The sequence below is a fragment of the Pseudorasbora parva genome, chromosome 5 (genome assembly GCF_024679245.1).
Source record: "Pseudorasbora parva isolate DD20220531a chromosome 5, ASM2467924v1, whole genome shotgun sequence".
NCBI lineage: Eukaryota > Metazoa > Chordata > Actinopteri > Cypriniformes > Gobionidae > Pseudorasbora > Pseudorasbora parva.
In genome coordinates, this window is record NC_090176.1 from 28,058,722 (window position 1) to 28,071,572 (window position 12,851).

The following is a 12,851-nucleotide window of genomic DNA, read 5'->3' on the forward strand; positions in this document are numbered from 1 at the left end:
TAATATCATTTTGCCAAAAGCTCTATCCTCTAAAAGAGCATTTCTATTCATGTTTAATGAACTGGTCAGAGTGCTTCATCTAAAAACACTGGGATCAGAAGCCCAGAGCTAAGTGCCTATTACTCCGGCCACTGCTTTCGACGCATCTGATTTGTGGGTGTACGGATCTAATCTCCTGAGATGATGAGAGATTGGGTTCTTTTCCAAAGTGCTCTCGTCAAGTTAAGATTAAATAGACCCTTTAGCTGTCTCACCTGGGACTGTGGCCAAGGTAACTGAATAGAGATGGCTGGACATTTATTCTGTGTGAGAGTCTCCTTGCATTCTCAGGATCTGATGTGGATTACAGTGCTCTTATTGAAGAGAGCATTGAGATGGAATGCAGCCTGTACCATAATACTGCAGAGGTCATGCACAGTTTACCTGAAGAATGAGAAAAACAGCTGTGTAATGTGGCTGCCCTGTAGACTGTGACTGTTTGCTAAGACAGATTCTGTTATAAATAACAATTTGTGTTCAAACTACAAAATATTTGACAAAAAACAAAACAACAAAAACAAAAAAAATCATCAAAATGTACACTGTAAAAAAATTCAGGCCCCAACTGAAAATGTTCTAGTGATTGATCATATATAAATTTTTCAGTTGGCAAAATTTAATTTCTGTGAATTGATGTAATTTAATTCACAGAAATCAAATGTGGCCAACTGAAATACATATATACACATAAATATAAATACATATATATATATATATATATATATATACACACACACACACACACACACACACACACACACACACACACACACACACACACACACACACACACACACACACACACACACACACACACACACACACACACACACACACACACACACACACACACACACACACACACACACACACACACACACACACACACAGCTGTTCAAAAATACATCAAAACAGTAATATTGTGAAATATTATTAAAATGTGAAATAACTGTTTTCTATTTGAATATATTTTCAAATGATTTATGTGATGCAAAGTTTAATTTTCAGCATCATTACTCCTGTCTTCACTGTCACGTGATCCTTCTGATGATTTGCTGCTCAAAAAAACATTTATGATTATTATCAATGTTGAAAACAGTTGAGCATATTGTGATAAAGTTCATTATTTTCCATAATGTAATGATAAAAATTAAACTTTCATATATTTTAGATTCATTGCACACTAACTGAAATATTTCAGATCTTTTATTGTTTTAATACTGATGATTTTGGTATACAGCTCATGAAAACCCAAAATTCCTCAAAAAAAAACCTTTTCATATCATGAAAAGTTTTTTCTAAACGAGCTATTAACCTAATCATCTGAATCAACTAATTAACTCTAAACACCTGCAAAAGATTCCTGAGGCTTTTAAAAGCCTGGTTCATTACTCAAAACCGCAATCATGGGTAAGACTGCCGACCTGACTGCTGTCCAGAAGGCCATCATTGACACCCTCAAACGAGAGGGTAAGACACAGAAAGAAATTTCTGAACGAATAGGTTGTTTCCAGAGTGCTGTATCAAGGCACCTCAGTGGGAAGTCTGTGGGAAGGAAAAAGTGTGTCAAAAAACGCTGCACAACGAGAAGAGGTGACCGGACCCTGAGGAAGATTGTGGAGAAGGACCGATTCCAGACCTTGGGGGACCTGCGGAAGCAGTGGACTGAGTCTGGAGTAGAAATATCCAGAGCCACCGTGCACAGGCGTGTGCAGGAAATGGGCTACAGGGGCCGCATTCCCCAGGTCAAGCCACTTTTGGGCTACAGAGAAGCAGCACTGGACTGTTGCTCAGTGGTCCAAAGTACTTTTTTCGGATGAAAGCAAATTTTGCATGTCATTCGGAAATCAAGGTGCCAGAGTCTGGAGGAAGACTGGGGAGAAGGAAATGCCAAAATGCCTGAAGTCCAGTGTCAAGTACCCACAGTCAGTGATGGTCTGGGGTGCCATGTCAGCTGCTGGTGTTGGTCCACTGTGTTTTATCAAGGGCAGGGTCAATGCAGCTAGCTATCAGGAGATTTTGGAGCACTTCACGCTTCCATCTGCTGAAAAGCTTTATGGAGATGAAGATTTGTTTTTTCAGCACAACCTGGCACCTGCTCACAGTGCCAAAACCACTGGTAAATGGTTTACTGACCATGGTATTACTGTGCTCAATTGGCCTGCCAACTCTCCTGACCTGAACCCCATAGAGAATCTGTGGGATATTGTGAAGAGAAAGTTGAGAGACGCAAGACCCAACACTCTGGATGAGCTTAAGGCCGCCATCGAAGCATCCTGGGCCTCCATAACACCTCAGCAGTGCCACAGGCTGATCGCCTCCATGCCACGCCGCAGTGAAGCAGTCATTTCTGCAAAAGGATTCCCGACCAAGTATTGAGTGCATAACTGAACATAATTATTTAAAGGTTGACTTTTTTTGTATTAAAAACACTTTTCTTTTATTGGTCGGATGAAATATGCTAATTTTTTGAGATAGGAATTTGGGGTTTTCATGAGCTGTATGCCAAAATCATCAGTATTAAAACAATAAAAGACCTAAAATATTTCTGTTGGTGTGCAATGGAATCTAAAATATATGAAAGTTTAATTTGTATCATTACATTATGAAAAATAATGAACTTTATCACAATATGCTATTTTTTTTAGAAGGACCTGTATAGTATATGCTATCTGGGAATATTGGATATTCTTGGAAGTTGCAATCAAATTACATCTGGCTCAAAAAATCTTGCTCTCTTTTAATTTGATTAGACATGATTATCCTGAGGATACCTGATCCTTTCCATTATGACCATCTAGACGCCAAGATGTTTCGGGAAAGTTGTAGTGAAAAAAACGCTCCTCATAAGGGAGGACCTATTCTTCAACTATATAAAGAGTGGATTCTAGATATTCTAGGGACGCTTCCTCTCACTTTTTGTACATAAAAGAGCATGTGTCTCATATTGATGACCCAGAGGGACCTCTATTGTTTCCATGACCTTGAGGGCAAGAACAGGTGACCCTCCCTGCCATTCTACTTGGTGACATTCTGACACACAGGGCCTCAGGTCAGGCTTATCTGACTGCACGCTTGACCATCCCCAGTCATTCTAGAGGGGGACATGACTCACCTGTGCCACACTACTGAACAGCGGCACATTCACATTTCCCCTTTTTTTGTTATATTTAAAATAGCAACTACTACAAACAACCTCTTTAAACCTGGATGTATTGGTCTATACATGCCCACAGCGAGGCAGAGCCTGTCAGGGTAGTTTTTAAAATACAAGTCAGAACCCTTCTATGAACTGAAACGGCATCTTTACGTCATTCCTTGAGTTGAACATGACATAGCTAGAGTCATGTGATACCAGTCAAGAGCATGTGTGTTAAGGTTTGATGAAGACCCACTTGTGAGCTCTGAGCTCCCTCTCAAGTCATCTGTAAAGAGCTGATACTCATGACTCAATCTAATGACAGAGTGCAGTGAAATAGCTGAGCTCTTAGGTATCGTAAGCACCACTTCAGCGAGTAAAACAACCCTGTGTTTAAAGTACATCCAAACACCTATTAGGCAAAAAGATCTCCACACGTCATCCATAACAAAAATGAGGGAAAACATGAGGGGTAAATCTTTCTGGATAGAAACATGAAGGATTTGGAAGTTGAAGTTGCAAAAAGAACACAAGCAGTTTCGACATCGAGCACAATGCTGTTTAAGTCAGTCAACAGCAACTGCGACCTCCAAGACCATCAAGGCCTCGTGCCATCTGTCTCCCTTCATCTGTCCACGGGAACAACGGCCCTTCTGAATCAAAGAGGGCAAGCAGACAAGGCTCTTACTCTCTATGCAAGTGATAAAAACGTAATTGGTGTGTTATGTGGCCACTCTTAAATTCCACAGTAATTGCAAAGGTTTGAATCAGGACCAAAACAGCTAAGTCATGTGGCTTTGATCCAAACAGTTTTATGCAGAACTTTCTAGCTAAGCATTGAGCAACAATTATCGGTATCGGACAATATATGCTAATTTTGAAGGATATCTTTATCAACCCAAAGAGAAAATTTGGACAATAATTTAAAGCCAGTAAATAATGGATTATTTCTTTCAGCTGTGCACTGTGTGAGTTGTGCATTGTTTGCCATGATGGTTTGAATCGTTTGAAATATGGAATCACTTCAAAAAGGAAAATACTGTCTGTCATGCAGAATGCCTAAAATTATAATGAGAACATTATATTTGTGTGCTTGGGACAAGTCTTTTAATGTTGAAACTTGAGTTTTTGTAATCAGGCTCTTACAAATGATATACCTTTTAAGAATTTAATACGTTACGTTAGTGAAAGTTATGAAATGTTCCCAGTTAGCTCAGGATCGTACAAAAGATAATACAATGAAGAAAACGTTTTCATTAAAAGTATGAATGTAGTTCGCCTTGTTTTATTCACTAGAAAAAAAATTAAACAAAATTGGTTCTTGGTTTATAAATACCTAAAAAACTTCTGCCAAAGTCATGAGATTGATGTGACGACCATGCAGAAGCTGTGATTTGTTTAAATTAAAATTAATAAAATAATTAATAAGTTATTAAAACTGAAAATATAAAAATAAAAGCTAATTCAAAATATGAATAAATACTATACGAACATATAAATAATACTAAATATTCAAGGTATGCAAGACATAAGGAAACTATATTACTGCTTTTCCAGTCTACACAAAGTGTACTACAACTACAACAGCTTTTTTTACAAAGTTTAAACGGGTGAAAGAAAAGCCTTTAGTCTCGGTTTAGTGAGGCGTACTGCACACTAAGGTTTGAATGACAGGACGTGACCAGCTCATCCACTGCATGAAAAAAGGAGTATCCGGACCCGTATACTCCTGTATACACTGCTGAAATTCGGAAGAATCCGGGAGTATACTGGCCGGATAGGTCAAATTCCATGGATCTGTATATATCCGTATACATCCGGAATGATACCAAATCGGATGTATGTTGTGGCCGTATACTTCCATGCTACAGCCATTTGTTGCCATGGCAAGTAATCCCATCAGGTTTTTTCAGGAGACATTTTCACACCTCTGAGCAGCTTTGCCTCCCATCCCCTTATTGGCCCTTTAACTCAAACTGGATTGGTTGTTCTTTTAAAACCACTCCCAAAACCCAAACTGCTATTGGAGGACAGGTCACATTGAAAACCCAGTAAAGTGATTTTATTGGTTACTTTTAAAACTTAGCCCACCCAAGGCCTTATAGCTTAGTGATTTGATTGGTTATAGGTCAGCTATGCAGATACTGCTCATACACCATAAACCCCACCCCCCTCTCCCCCCAAAGGAAAAATACACACAAAAAACAATTTAGGAAAATATGGAATATTTATTAAGGTACATAAAACATTATCAAGAGCATTTTAAACAAGCAAAAGAATAGAATGGAGAAACAAAAACAAGTGAACAAAATGTATTTAAAAGGGATGAAAATGTAAAGAACAAAAAATACAAAAATAAAGGCATTTAAAAGGAACAAATCAACAATATAACTATATAAAATAAACATAAGTTAAAATGAAAGGGTAAAAAAGGCATGAAAAATAAAATTAACACAACATACTTAAAAGTTGGCGATATAAAGAAATAAATACACAGTGTATCTAAAATGTAACATTATAAAATGAGACAATGCAAAAATTTAAACATAAAATTAGAACCAGAATGTTATAAAAAAAAAAGGTTATATAATATACATAGATGTTCTAAGTAAACAATACAAATAAGTGAAAAAAAAAAAAACTCCCAAAGAGCATTGTAAACATATTATAAAATGAATGGGGGAAAAAAAAAGTGAGCAAATTCTATTTAAAGGACGGCGATGTAAAGGAATAAAAGAAAAAAAATGCATATAATATATGTTCTAAGTAAACAATATATATAAGTGGAAACATTTCCAAAGAGCATTGTAAAAATACATTATAATGATGCACTGGTGATGTGACGTGTAGCATGGGTCAGCCTCTAGTCTGGTTCGTAGCACTTGGCAGAGCGCAGACAACCGTAGTTCTGTTTGGTGGAGACCTCACCATCCACACTGGCCTTCCATCAACAGCATCATCTTCATCAGACATCTGCTCTATTGTTGCGTTCTCTCACAGGTCTCTTTCTGCGTTAGCTTGTACAACCCTGGACCTGGTCTCCAGCAACTGCAAAACATGACAGTAATTTAACCACTAAAACACAGACTGTGTTTACATGTGCAACAATAATGCAACTATGTATTCTAAGAGTAAGGTCTTAATCGCAGGAAGGTGCTCACATGACAAGCAGAACTCTTCACTCCAGTTTACATGCAATTTGCATTATTCACTAATGAGTATGGTTATGTCACACTCAGATTTGATCAAAGTTTTGGGTTTAATGTATAAGTTTAATTACAATATTGACAAAATCATATCTCCTAAAGAGAAAATAAATGCTTAGCAAGTTTCTTAACTTACCCTTCACTTTCTTTGACGGTTCTTTGCCATGTTCTTCATAGTGTGTCTTTTTTTGGGCGTTTTCAGGCTGAGCTAAAGACTACTTCCTCCGTGGTGTCTCAATATGTCTTGCAACCTGCTAAATAAATCATGAATAATTGTAATACCAATAAAAGTAAGCAAAACAAAGCACACATGGTAAATATTAATATAAAATGACTTTAAAAAATAATACAATCTTTAAGATTACCTTTTACACATTCAGGGTCAACATCTGTAAAAGTTGTCCTTAATTCTTCAAAGGAAAATGGTCAAAGCGAGGTTGTGTGATGACAATTCTGGGGGGAAAAGTTGCAGTTATAATTAATGAAATTCAGTTTTTGCATTTCAAATCCACATGACGTTAGAAGTAGGTTAACCTAACATTTACGGTATCCAATAAGCAGTCTTACCCAGTTTGTGGATCGTATTTGTGTGGGCTGTTCTCTGAATTGGGTTTCACACAAAGGCACCTTACAGATTCCTGTAAGGTTTGAAATTAAAATGCGTTTCGGATTCACAATCTGCAAGAACCACAATATTTTCAAGTTTGAATAAGATGGCCAAAGTAACCGCTGGAGACAAAACACATAACGTTATCAGGCTAACGTTAATTGTAAGCCAACTTTGGTTTACATGCACATTATATAACAATAACTGAACTTACCTCACGTTACGTGCCCTTTTAAATCTTTTCAGTGTTGTTCGGCTCTTCCTGTAAGTTAGTCCGTGCTGCTTATACTTTTGCTCGAGAGAATAAAGACGATGGAGAGCCTCTTGGAGAAGATCAGCCCGTTCATGCTGTGCAGATATTAAAGTAGTAAGCTGACGAGATATAGCATTCTGGCCTGAGATCAGCTGCTTCATCAAGGCATTCACAGTAACTGGGCTTGAGCTTGAGGCTGCTTGTCCTCCTTTGTTCAGTGGAGTAGAAAAACTAAGGTTCCTTTTACTCTCCATATTAAATCTGTCGAAAATGATCGATTCCAAATCTCAACCAAACACCACAAAAAAACAACTATCCGTTCTCTGTACTTCCGGAAACAATGCGGAGGTTTCAACTTTCGCGCGCATGAAACAATACACTACTATTGGGTGCGCCTCCGTCCCCACCTGTATTGTGAGTGGTTGATTTCAAACCTCAAACGCCCCCTCTTTGGCGCGTGTTGTTTGCTTGCTAATCCCTACTCAAACCACGCCCTCGGTATGACGCGTCGCAGGTGTAAGAACGTCTCTGGTTACTCAACGTAACCTTAGTTCCCTGAGAGGAGGGAACGAGACATTACGTATGGGGAAACCCTTTTCCTCGAAATGCTGAAGCCTGATTGAATCACTCTATTGCTTTGCAATAGCCAATGGCGTCCTGGCAATCGCCTGATTGGCTGGCCCAGCCACTATAAAAGCGATGTCAGGCGCCAAAAAACCTCAGAATCTTTCGACTGAACGAGAGCTATTGAGGCAATGAGGAGGCGTTTCACACGGCAGTTTACGTAATGTCTCGTTCCCTCCTCTCAGGGAACTAAGGTTACGTTGAGTAACCAGAGACGTTCCCTTATCGAGTCGGTTCCTCGACATTACGTATGGGGAACGTATAAAACCCCGCCGTGTGAAAAGAAAATAGAGTCGGCCCGGTACAACAGAGCCAATGGCGCTTTCGGCTGTAACCACTGGTATCAGCGCGTTCGCCCCTCCCCCTTCAGGTCAGGTATCGGACCTGGTTGAAAACCCTGGCAGAGAGCCAACTCTGCGTTGACACTGTCAGCGTCTCCCTTGTATACAGTCGAACTACGTTGGACTAGTGAATTACAGGGGGTGAATAAGGCAACAAGATGTTGGTGCTCGAATATATAGCCGGCGTGGATAAGCGGGCATAGATAATGGGGATAACACTGAAAATGTGGTTATGACTTAAAGGCGCTATAGAGTTAACTTGACTCTGTATTGTCCCGTGCTGCTTAGACGACCTAGTTGAAACCACGTCTGAAACACGCGCTGGGTTGGGGCGTGTCTTCAGGTGACTCAGTCGTCCAATGGCTGTTCAGCCTTCTCCTCCTGCACTGACAGAACGTGTGGTGCAAACGAGGGAATATCTAAGTTATAAAATTTCGCAAAAGTGTTGTGAGATGACCAGCCTGCCGCAAGGCAAATGTCTTGAATAGACATACCTTTAGCCCAGGCCCATGAAGATGCCAGACTCCTAGTAGAGTGGGCACGCACTCCTATCGGGCAGTCAAGTCCCTGGGAATGATAAGCTAGGCGCACAGCCTCCACAATCCAGTGCGACAGTCTCTGCTTCGACAGCGGGCCACCTTTCCTGGCGCCAGCGTAGCAGACGAAGAGCTGTTCTGAACTTCGAATCTGACTAGTTCTGTCTACATAAGCACGCAGCGCACGCACGGGGCACAAGGCGCACTTCTGTGACGCTGAATCTGAGGTTGGCTCTGTGGAGCAAAAAGCTTGTATCGTGACAACCTGGGCCCTGAACGGGGTTGAGAGCACTTTAGGCGTGTAGCCGTGTCTGGGCGTGAGTCTGACCATACAATCGTCTGGACCAAACTGCATACAAGCATTACTAACTGAGAGGGCATGTAGATCACCTACCCGCTTCCCACACGCCAGCGCGAGCAGCAGCGCCGTCTTAAATGAGAGCACTTTCAGTTCGATAGACTCAGCTGGTTCGAACGGTGTGTCAGATAGCGCTCTGAGCACTAAGGCTAGGTCCCATACTGGCATTTGGCGAGGGCGAGGGGGATTCAGTCGCCTCGCTCCCCGAAGAAAGCTCGTTATTAAGGGGTGTTTACCCACTGAACGGCCATCCAGTATACTATGAGAGGCTGCGATAGCGGCCACATAGACCTTCAACGTAGAGGGAGAGCTGCCATTATCCAGACGTTCCTGTAGGAAGGTTAAAACTACGGGAATAGCACAAACCACAGGGTCTTCATTTTTGCTATCACACCAGTGCGCAAACACTCCCCATTTCAGTGCGTATAAGCGCCTCGTTGACGGTGCTCTGGACTCTGCTAGCGTGAGCCAGACTCGGTGTGAAGCATCCAACTGGTTCACTCCACACTGATTTTCCACACGTGTAGGTCCCACAATTCCGGCCTGGGGTGCCATATGGAGCCCCTCGCCTGGGACAACAGATCCCTCCTCAGTGGAATTCGCCACGGAGGAGTTGACGACATGTTCATCAGCTCCGGGAACCACGGTTGGTTGGGCCACTTTGGCGCTACCAAAAGCAGAGCGTCCCTCTCCTCCCTGATCTTTTGCAGCACTAGCGGCATTATTTTGACTGGGGGGAACGCGTATTTCCGACCCGTGGGCCAACGGCTCGACAGCGCGTCCCCTTTCAGGGGAGCGGTCGTCAGCGAGAAGTATAGAGGGCAGTGAGTGTTCTCTTCCGACGCAAAGAGGTCTATTTCCGCTTCGCCAAAGATGCTCCAGACCATCTTTACTGTTTGGGGATGCAGTCTCCACTCCCCATGAACAATGCCCTCCCTGGACAGCATGTCGGCTCCGCGGTTCAAGCTGCCCGGTATATGTACTGCCCGGATCGAGAGAAGTGCCCGATCCGTCCACAACAGCAGGCGTCTCGCCAAGCCGTGTAGGGCGCGGGAGCGCATTCCTCCCTGGCGATTGATATACGCGATCACCGCCGTGTTGTCTGTTCTGATCAGAACATGACGGTCCTTCAGAAACGGAAGAAAAACCTGCAGCGCCAGACGAACAGCCTCCATCTCCAAGCAGTTTATATGCCAGCGCTTTTGGTCTCCCGTCCACGTACCGAACGCTGGTCTGCCATCGCAGAGGGCTCCCCAGCCTGACAGCGATGCGTCTGTGGTCACCACTATCCTCCTGACCACCCTGCCCATAGCAGCACCCTGTTCGAACATAGCTGTGCCGAACCAGGGCGTCAAGGTCTCGAGACATGCTCGCGTTATGACAAGGCGTTCTGTCCCTGCCCTCCACGCGTGTGATGGGGCTCTGTTCTGTAGCCAGAGCTGCAGCGGTCTCATATGCAGTAAGCCCAGCCGACAGACGGAGGCTGCAGCCGCCATTAGACCCAGTAGTCTCTGGAACGTTTTTAAAGTGACTGCCCTGTCTCGCACAAACGAGGCCAGTGTATTGTGAATGGACTGGATTCTCTGTGTCGATAAGCGCGCGATCATCGTGCGCGAGTCCAAAACCATACCCAGAAAGGTAATGGATTGGCAGGGCTGAAGCGTGCTCTTCTGCATGTTCACAGACAAACCTAGGCGCGCTAAATGAGCGAGGAGCATCTGATTGTGTTCCTCGAGCACACTTTTCGATTGAGCAAGGATCAGCCAGTCGTCGAGATAGTTTAGCACGCGCATTCCACTGAGTCTCAGGGGAGAAAGCGCCGCATTCATGCACATCGTAAATGTACGGGGGGCCAGCGCTAGGCCGAAGGGTAACACTTTGAACTGGAATGCAACACCTTCGAACGCAAATCGCAGAAAACGCCTGTGATGAGGGGCTACCTGGATGTGAAAATAAGCGTCTTTCAGATCCACCGCAATGAAATGATCCCCGGGCTGAATGTGCGCCAGGATTTGCTTCACTGTAATCATTTTGAACGATCGTTTCGCGAGCGCTTTGTTCAGCGGTCTTAGATCTAAAATGGGGCGCATGCCCCCGTCCTTTTTCGGAACAAGGAAGTAGCGGCTGTACAGCCCGCACTCCCTCTGTTCCTCGGGTACCATCTCTATCGCTTGCTTCGCTATGAGGGAGGAGATTTCTGCCCGTAACAGTGGGGCGCTCTCTTCCGACACTTCTGTCATAATCACACCGTTGAAGCGGGGTGGTCTGCGAGCGAACTGTAGCGTGTAGCCGCGCTTTACAGTGTTGATCACCCACTCTGACGCCGCCGGTAGCTGTGCCCACGCGCTTAGGTGGTTCGACAATAGTGACGGCGGTGTTCGCTGCGGCGAGGGCGTCGTGCCAGTCGCCGGCAGAGCATCGCTGCTTACAATGACGGCAGGTGATGTGTCTGTGGTCTGACCCACGGAGACATTTAAAAACTCGGGTTGCGCCGAGCTTCCGCTCCGCCAAACATCTCCCGAGGGAGAGGTTTCGCTTATGTCGCGGACAGTAGTTAATGGAGGAAAAGAGCTCTTTTGGTGAGTCATGTAACGTTTTATTGCAACACAGTACATTGTATTTGACACAACATTTGAATGCACATTGGGATTCTTTGTTGGCTGCTGAAAGAACTCTGAGCGGGAACGCGCTCTTTTGGCCGCCGGTCCGCTGTCGTGCGCGGGCCGCGCTCTTTTCCTCCTCACAGGAACATCAGGAGCGCTGCTCCTTTTTCTCCGCCTGCCGACCCTGATGATGAGGGGCCGACTTCGCCCCGAAACGGGGTTTCCTGAACTGCCTCTGACGGAGTGGCGGTTCCGGCTCGCGGCGCGGATTCCCGCCCTGGACAGGCGCGCGCCCAGCGTAACCTGCCTGACGTTGAGCCGATGACGATCTGGACCTCGCTCTGGGAAGCGCATTCGATCGTTTGGGGAGAAGATGCGGCAGCATCTTAGATTGCTTCAATGCCTCCGTGTACTTCTCTGAAAACGCCTCCACCGCGACGCCAAAGAGGCCCTGCGGGCTTACCGGCGCGTCGAGGAGTTGCTTCTTCTCCGCGTCCCGCATCTCCGTGAGTGTCAGCCACAGATGTCGATGCAGGACAACGAGGCTGCCCATGTTGCGGCCGATTCCCTGGGCCACCTTCTTAGAAGCGGCCAATCCGAGGTCCGCTGCTATGCGCAGCTTACGGACTGATTCTGGGTCCGGGCCTTCCTCGTCCAGGGACCGCAGGAGTCGCGTTTGGAAGACCTGCAGGATTGCCATCGTGTGGAGGGCAGATGCTGCATGTCCTGCTGAAATATATGCCTTTTCAGCGATGTGAGCAGTGGCTCGGCATGGCTTAGAAGGCAGTGAGGCGGCTTTCCAACCGCGGGACGGGCATAAGTGAGCCGCGACGGCGTCCTCGACGGGAGGCGGTCTGGCGTATCCTTTTTTCTCCGCCCCTTCCACTGTCGTGAGCAGTTGAGTCCCTTGAGCATGGGCCCGAGCTGAGTGAGGGGAGCGCCATGAACGAGTGAGCTCCTCGTGGAGCTCGGGAAAGAAGGGGGCGGGCCTCTGCGCGACGTCCGCCTGGTGGCTAGCGCCGAGGAAGGACCCGTCCATCCAGCGTTTGGACGGCTGTTCAGGTGCCGCCCAGTCCAGCTCCATAACCGCCACTGCCTCTGAAAGAATATTCATCAGTTCCGTATCCAGAGAGGTTGAGGTACAG

At 44.8% G+C, this 12,851-nt stretch overlaps 1 long non-coding RNA gene across 2 annotated transcripts; it reads right to left on the reverse strand.

Moving 5' to 3' along the window:
- Positions 1–4,897: 4,897 nt before the first annotated feature.
- Positions 4,898–7,756, reverse strand: LOC137076060 (uncharacterized). 2 transcript variants are annotated; one of them, XR_010905173.1, is made up of 5 exons: positions 7,206–7,756; positions 6,952–7,022; positions 6,750–6,837; positions 6,521–6,638; positions 4,898–6,226 (listed from the first exon to the last, which is right to left on the reverse strand). It is a non-coding gene; the product is annotated as an uncharacterized lncRNA (long non-coding RNA). The 2 variants fall into 2 exon arrangements; XR_010905172.1 differs by having other exon boundaries at positions 6,952–7,756.
- Positions 7,757–12,851: the final 5,095 nt, after the last annotated feature.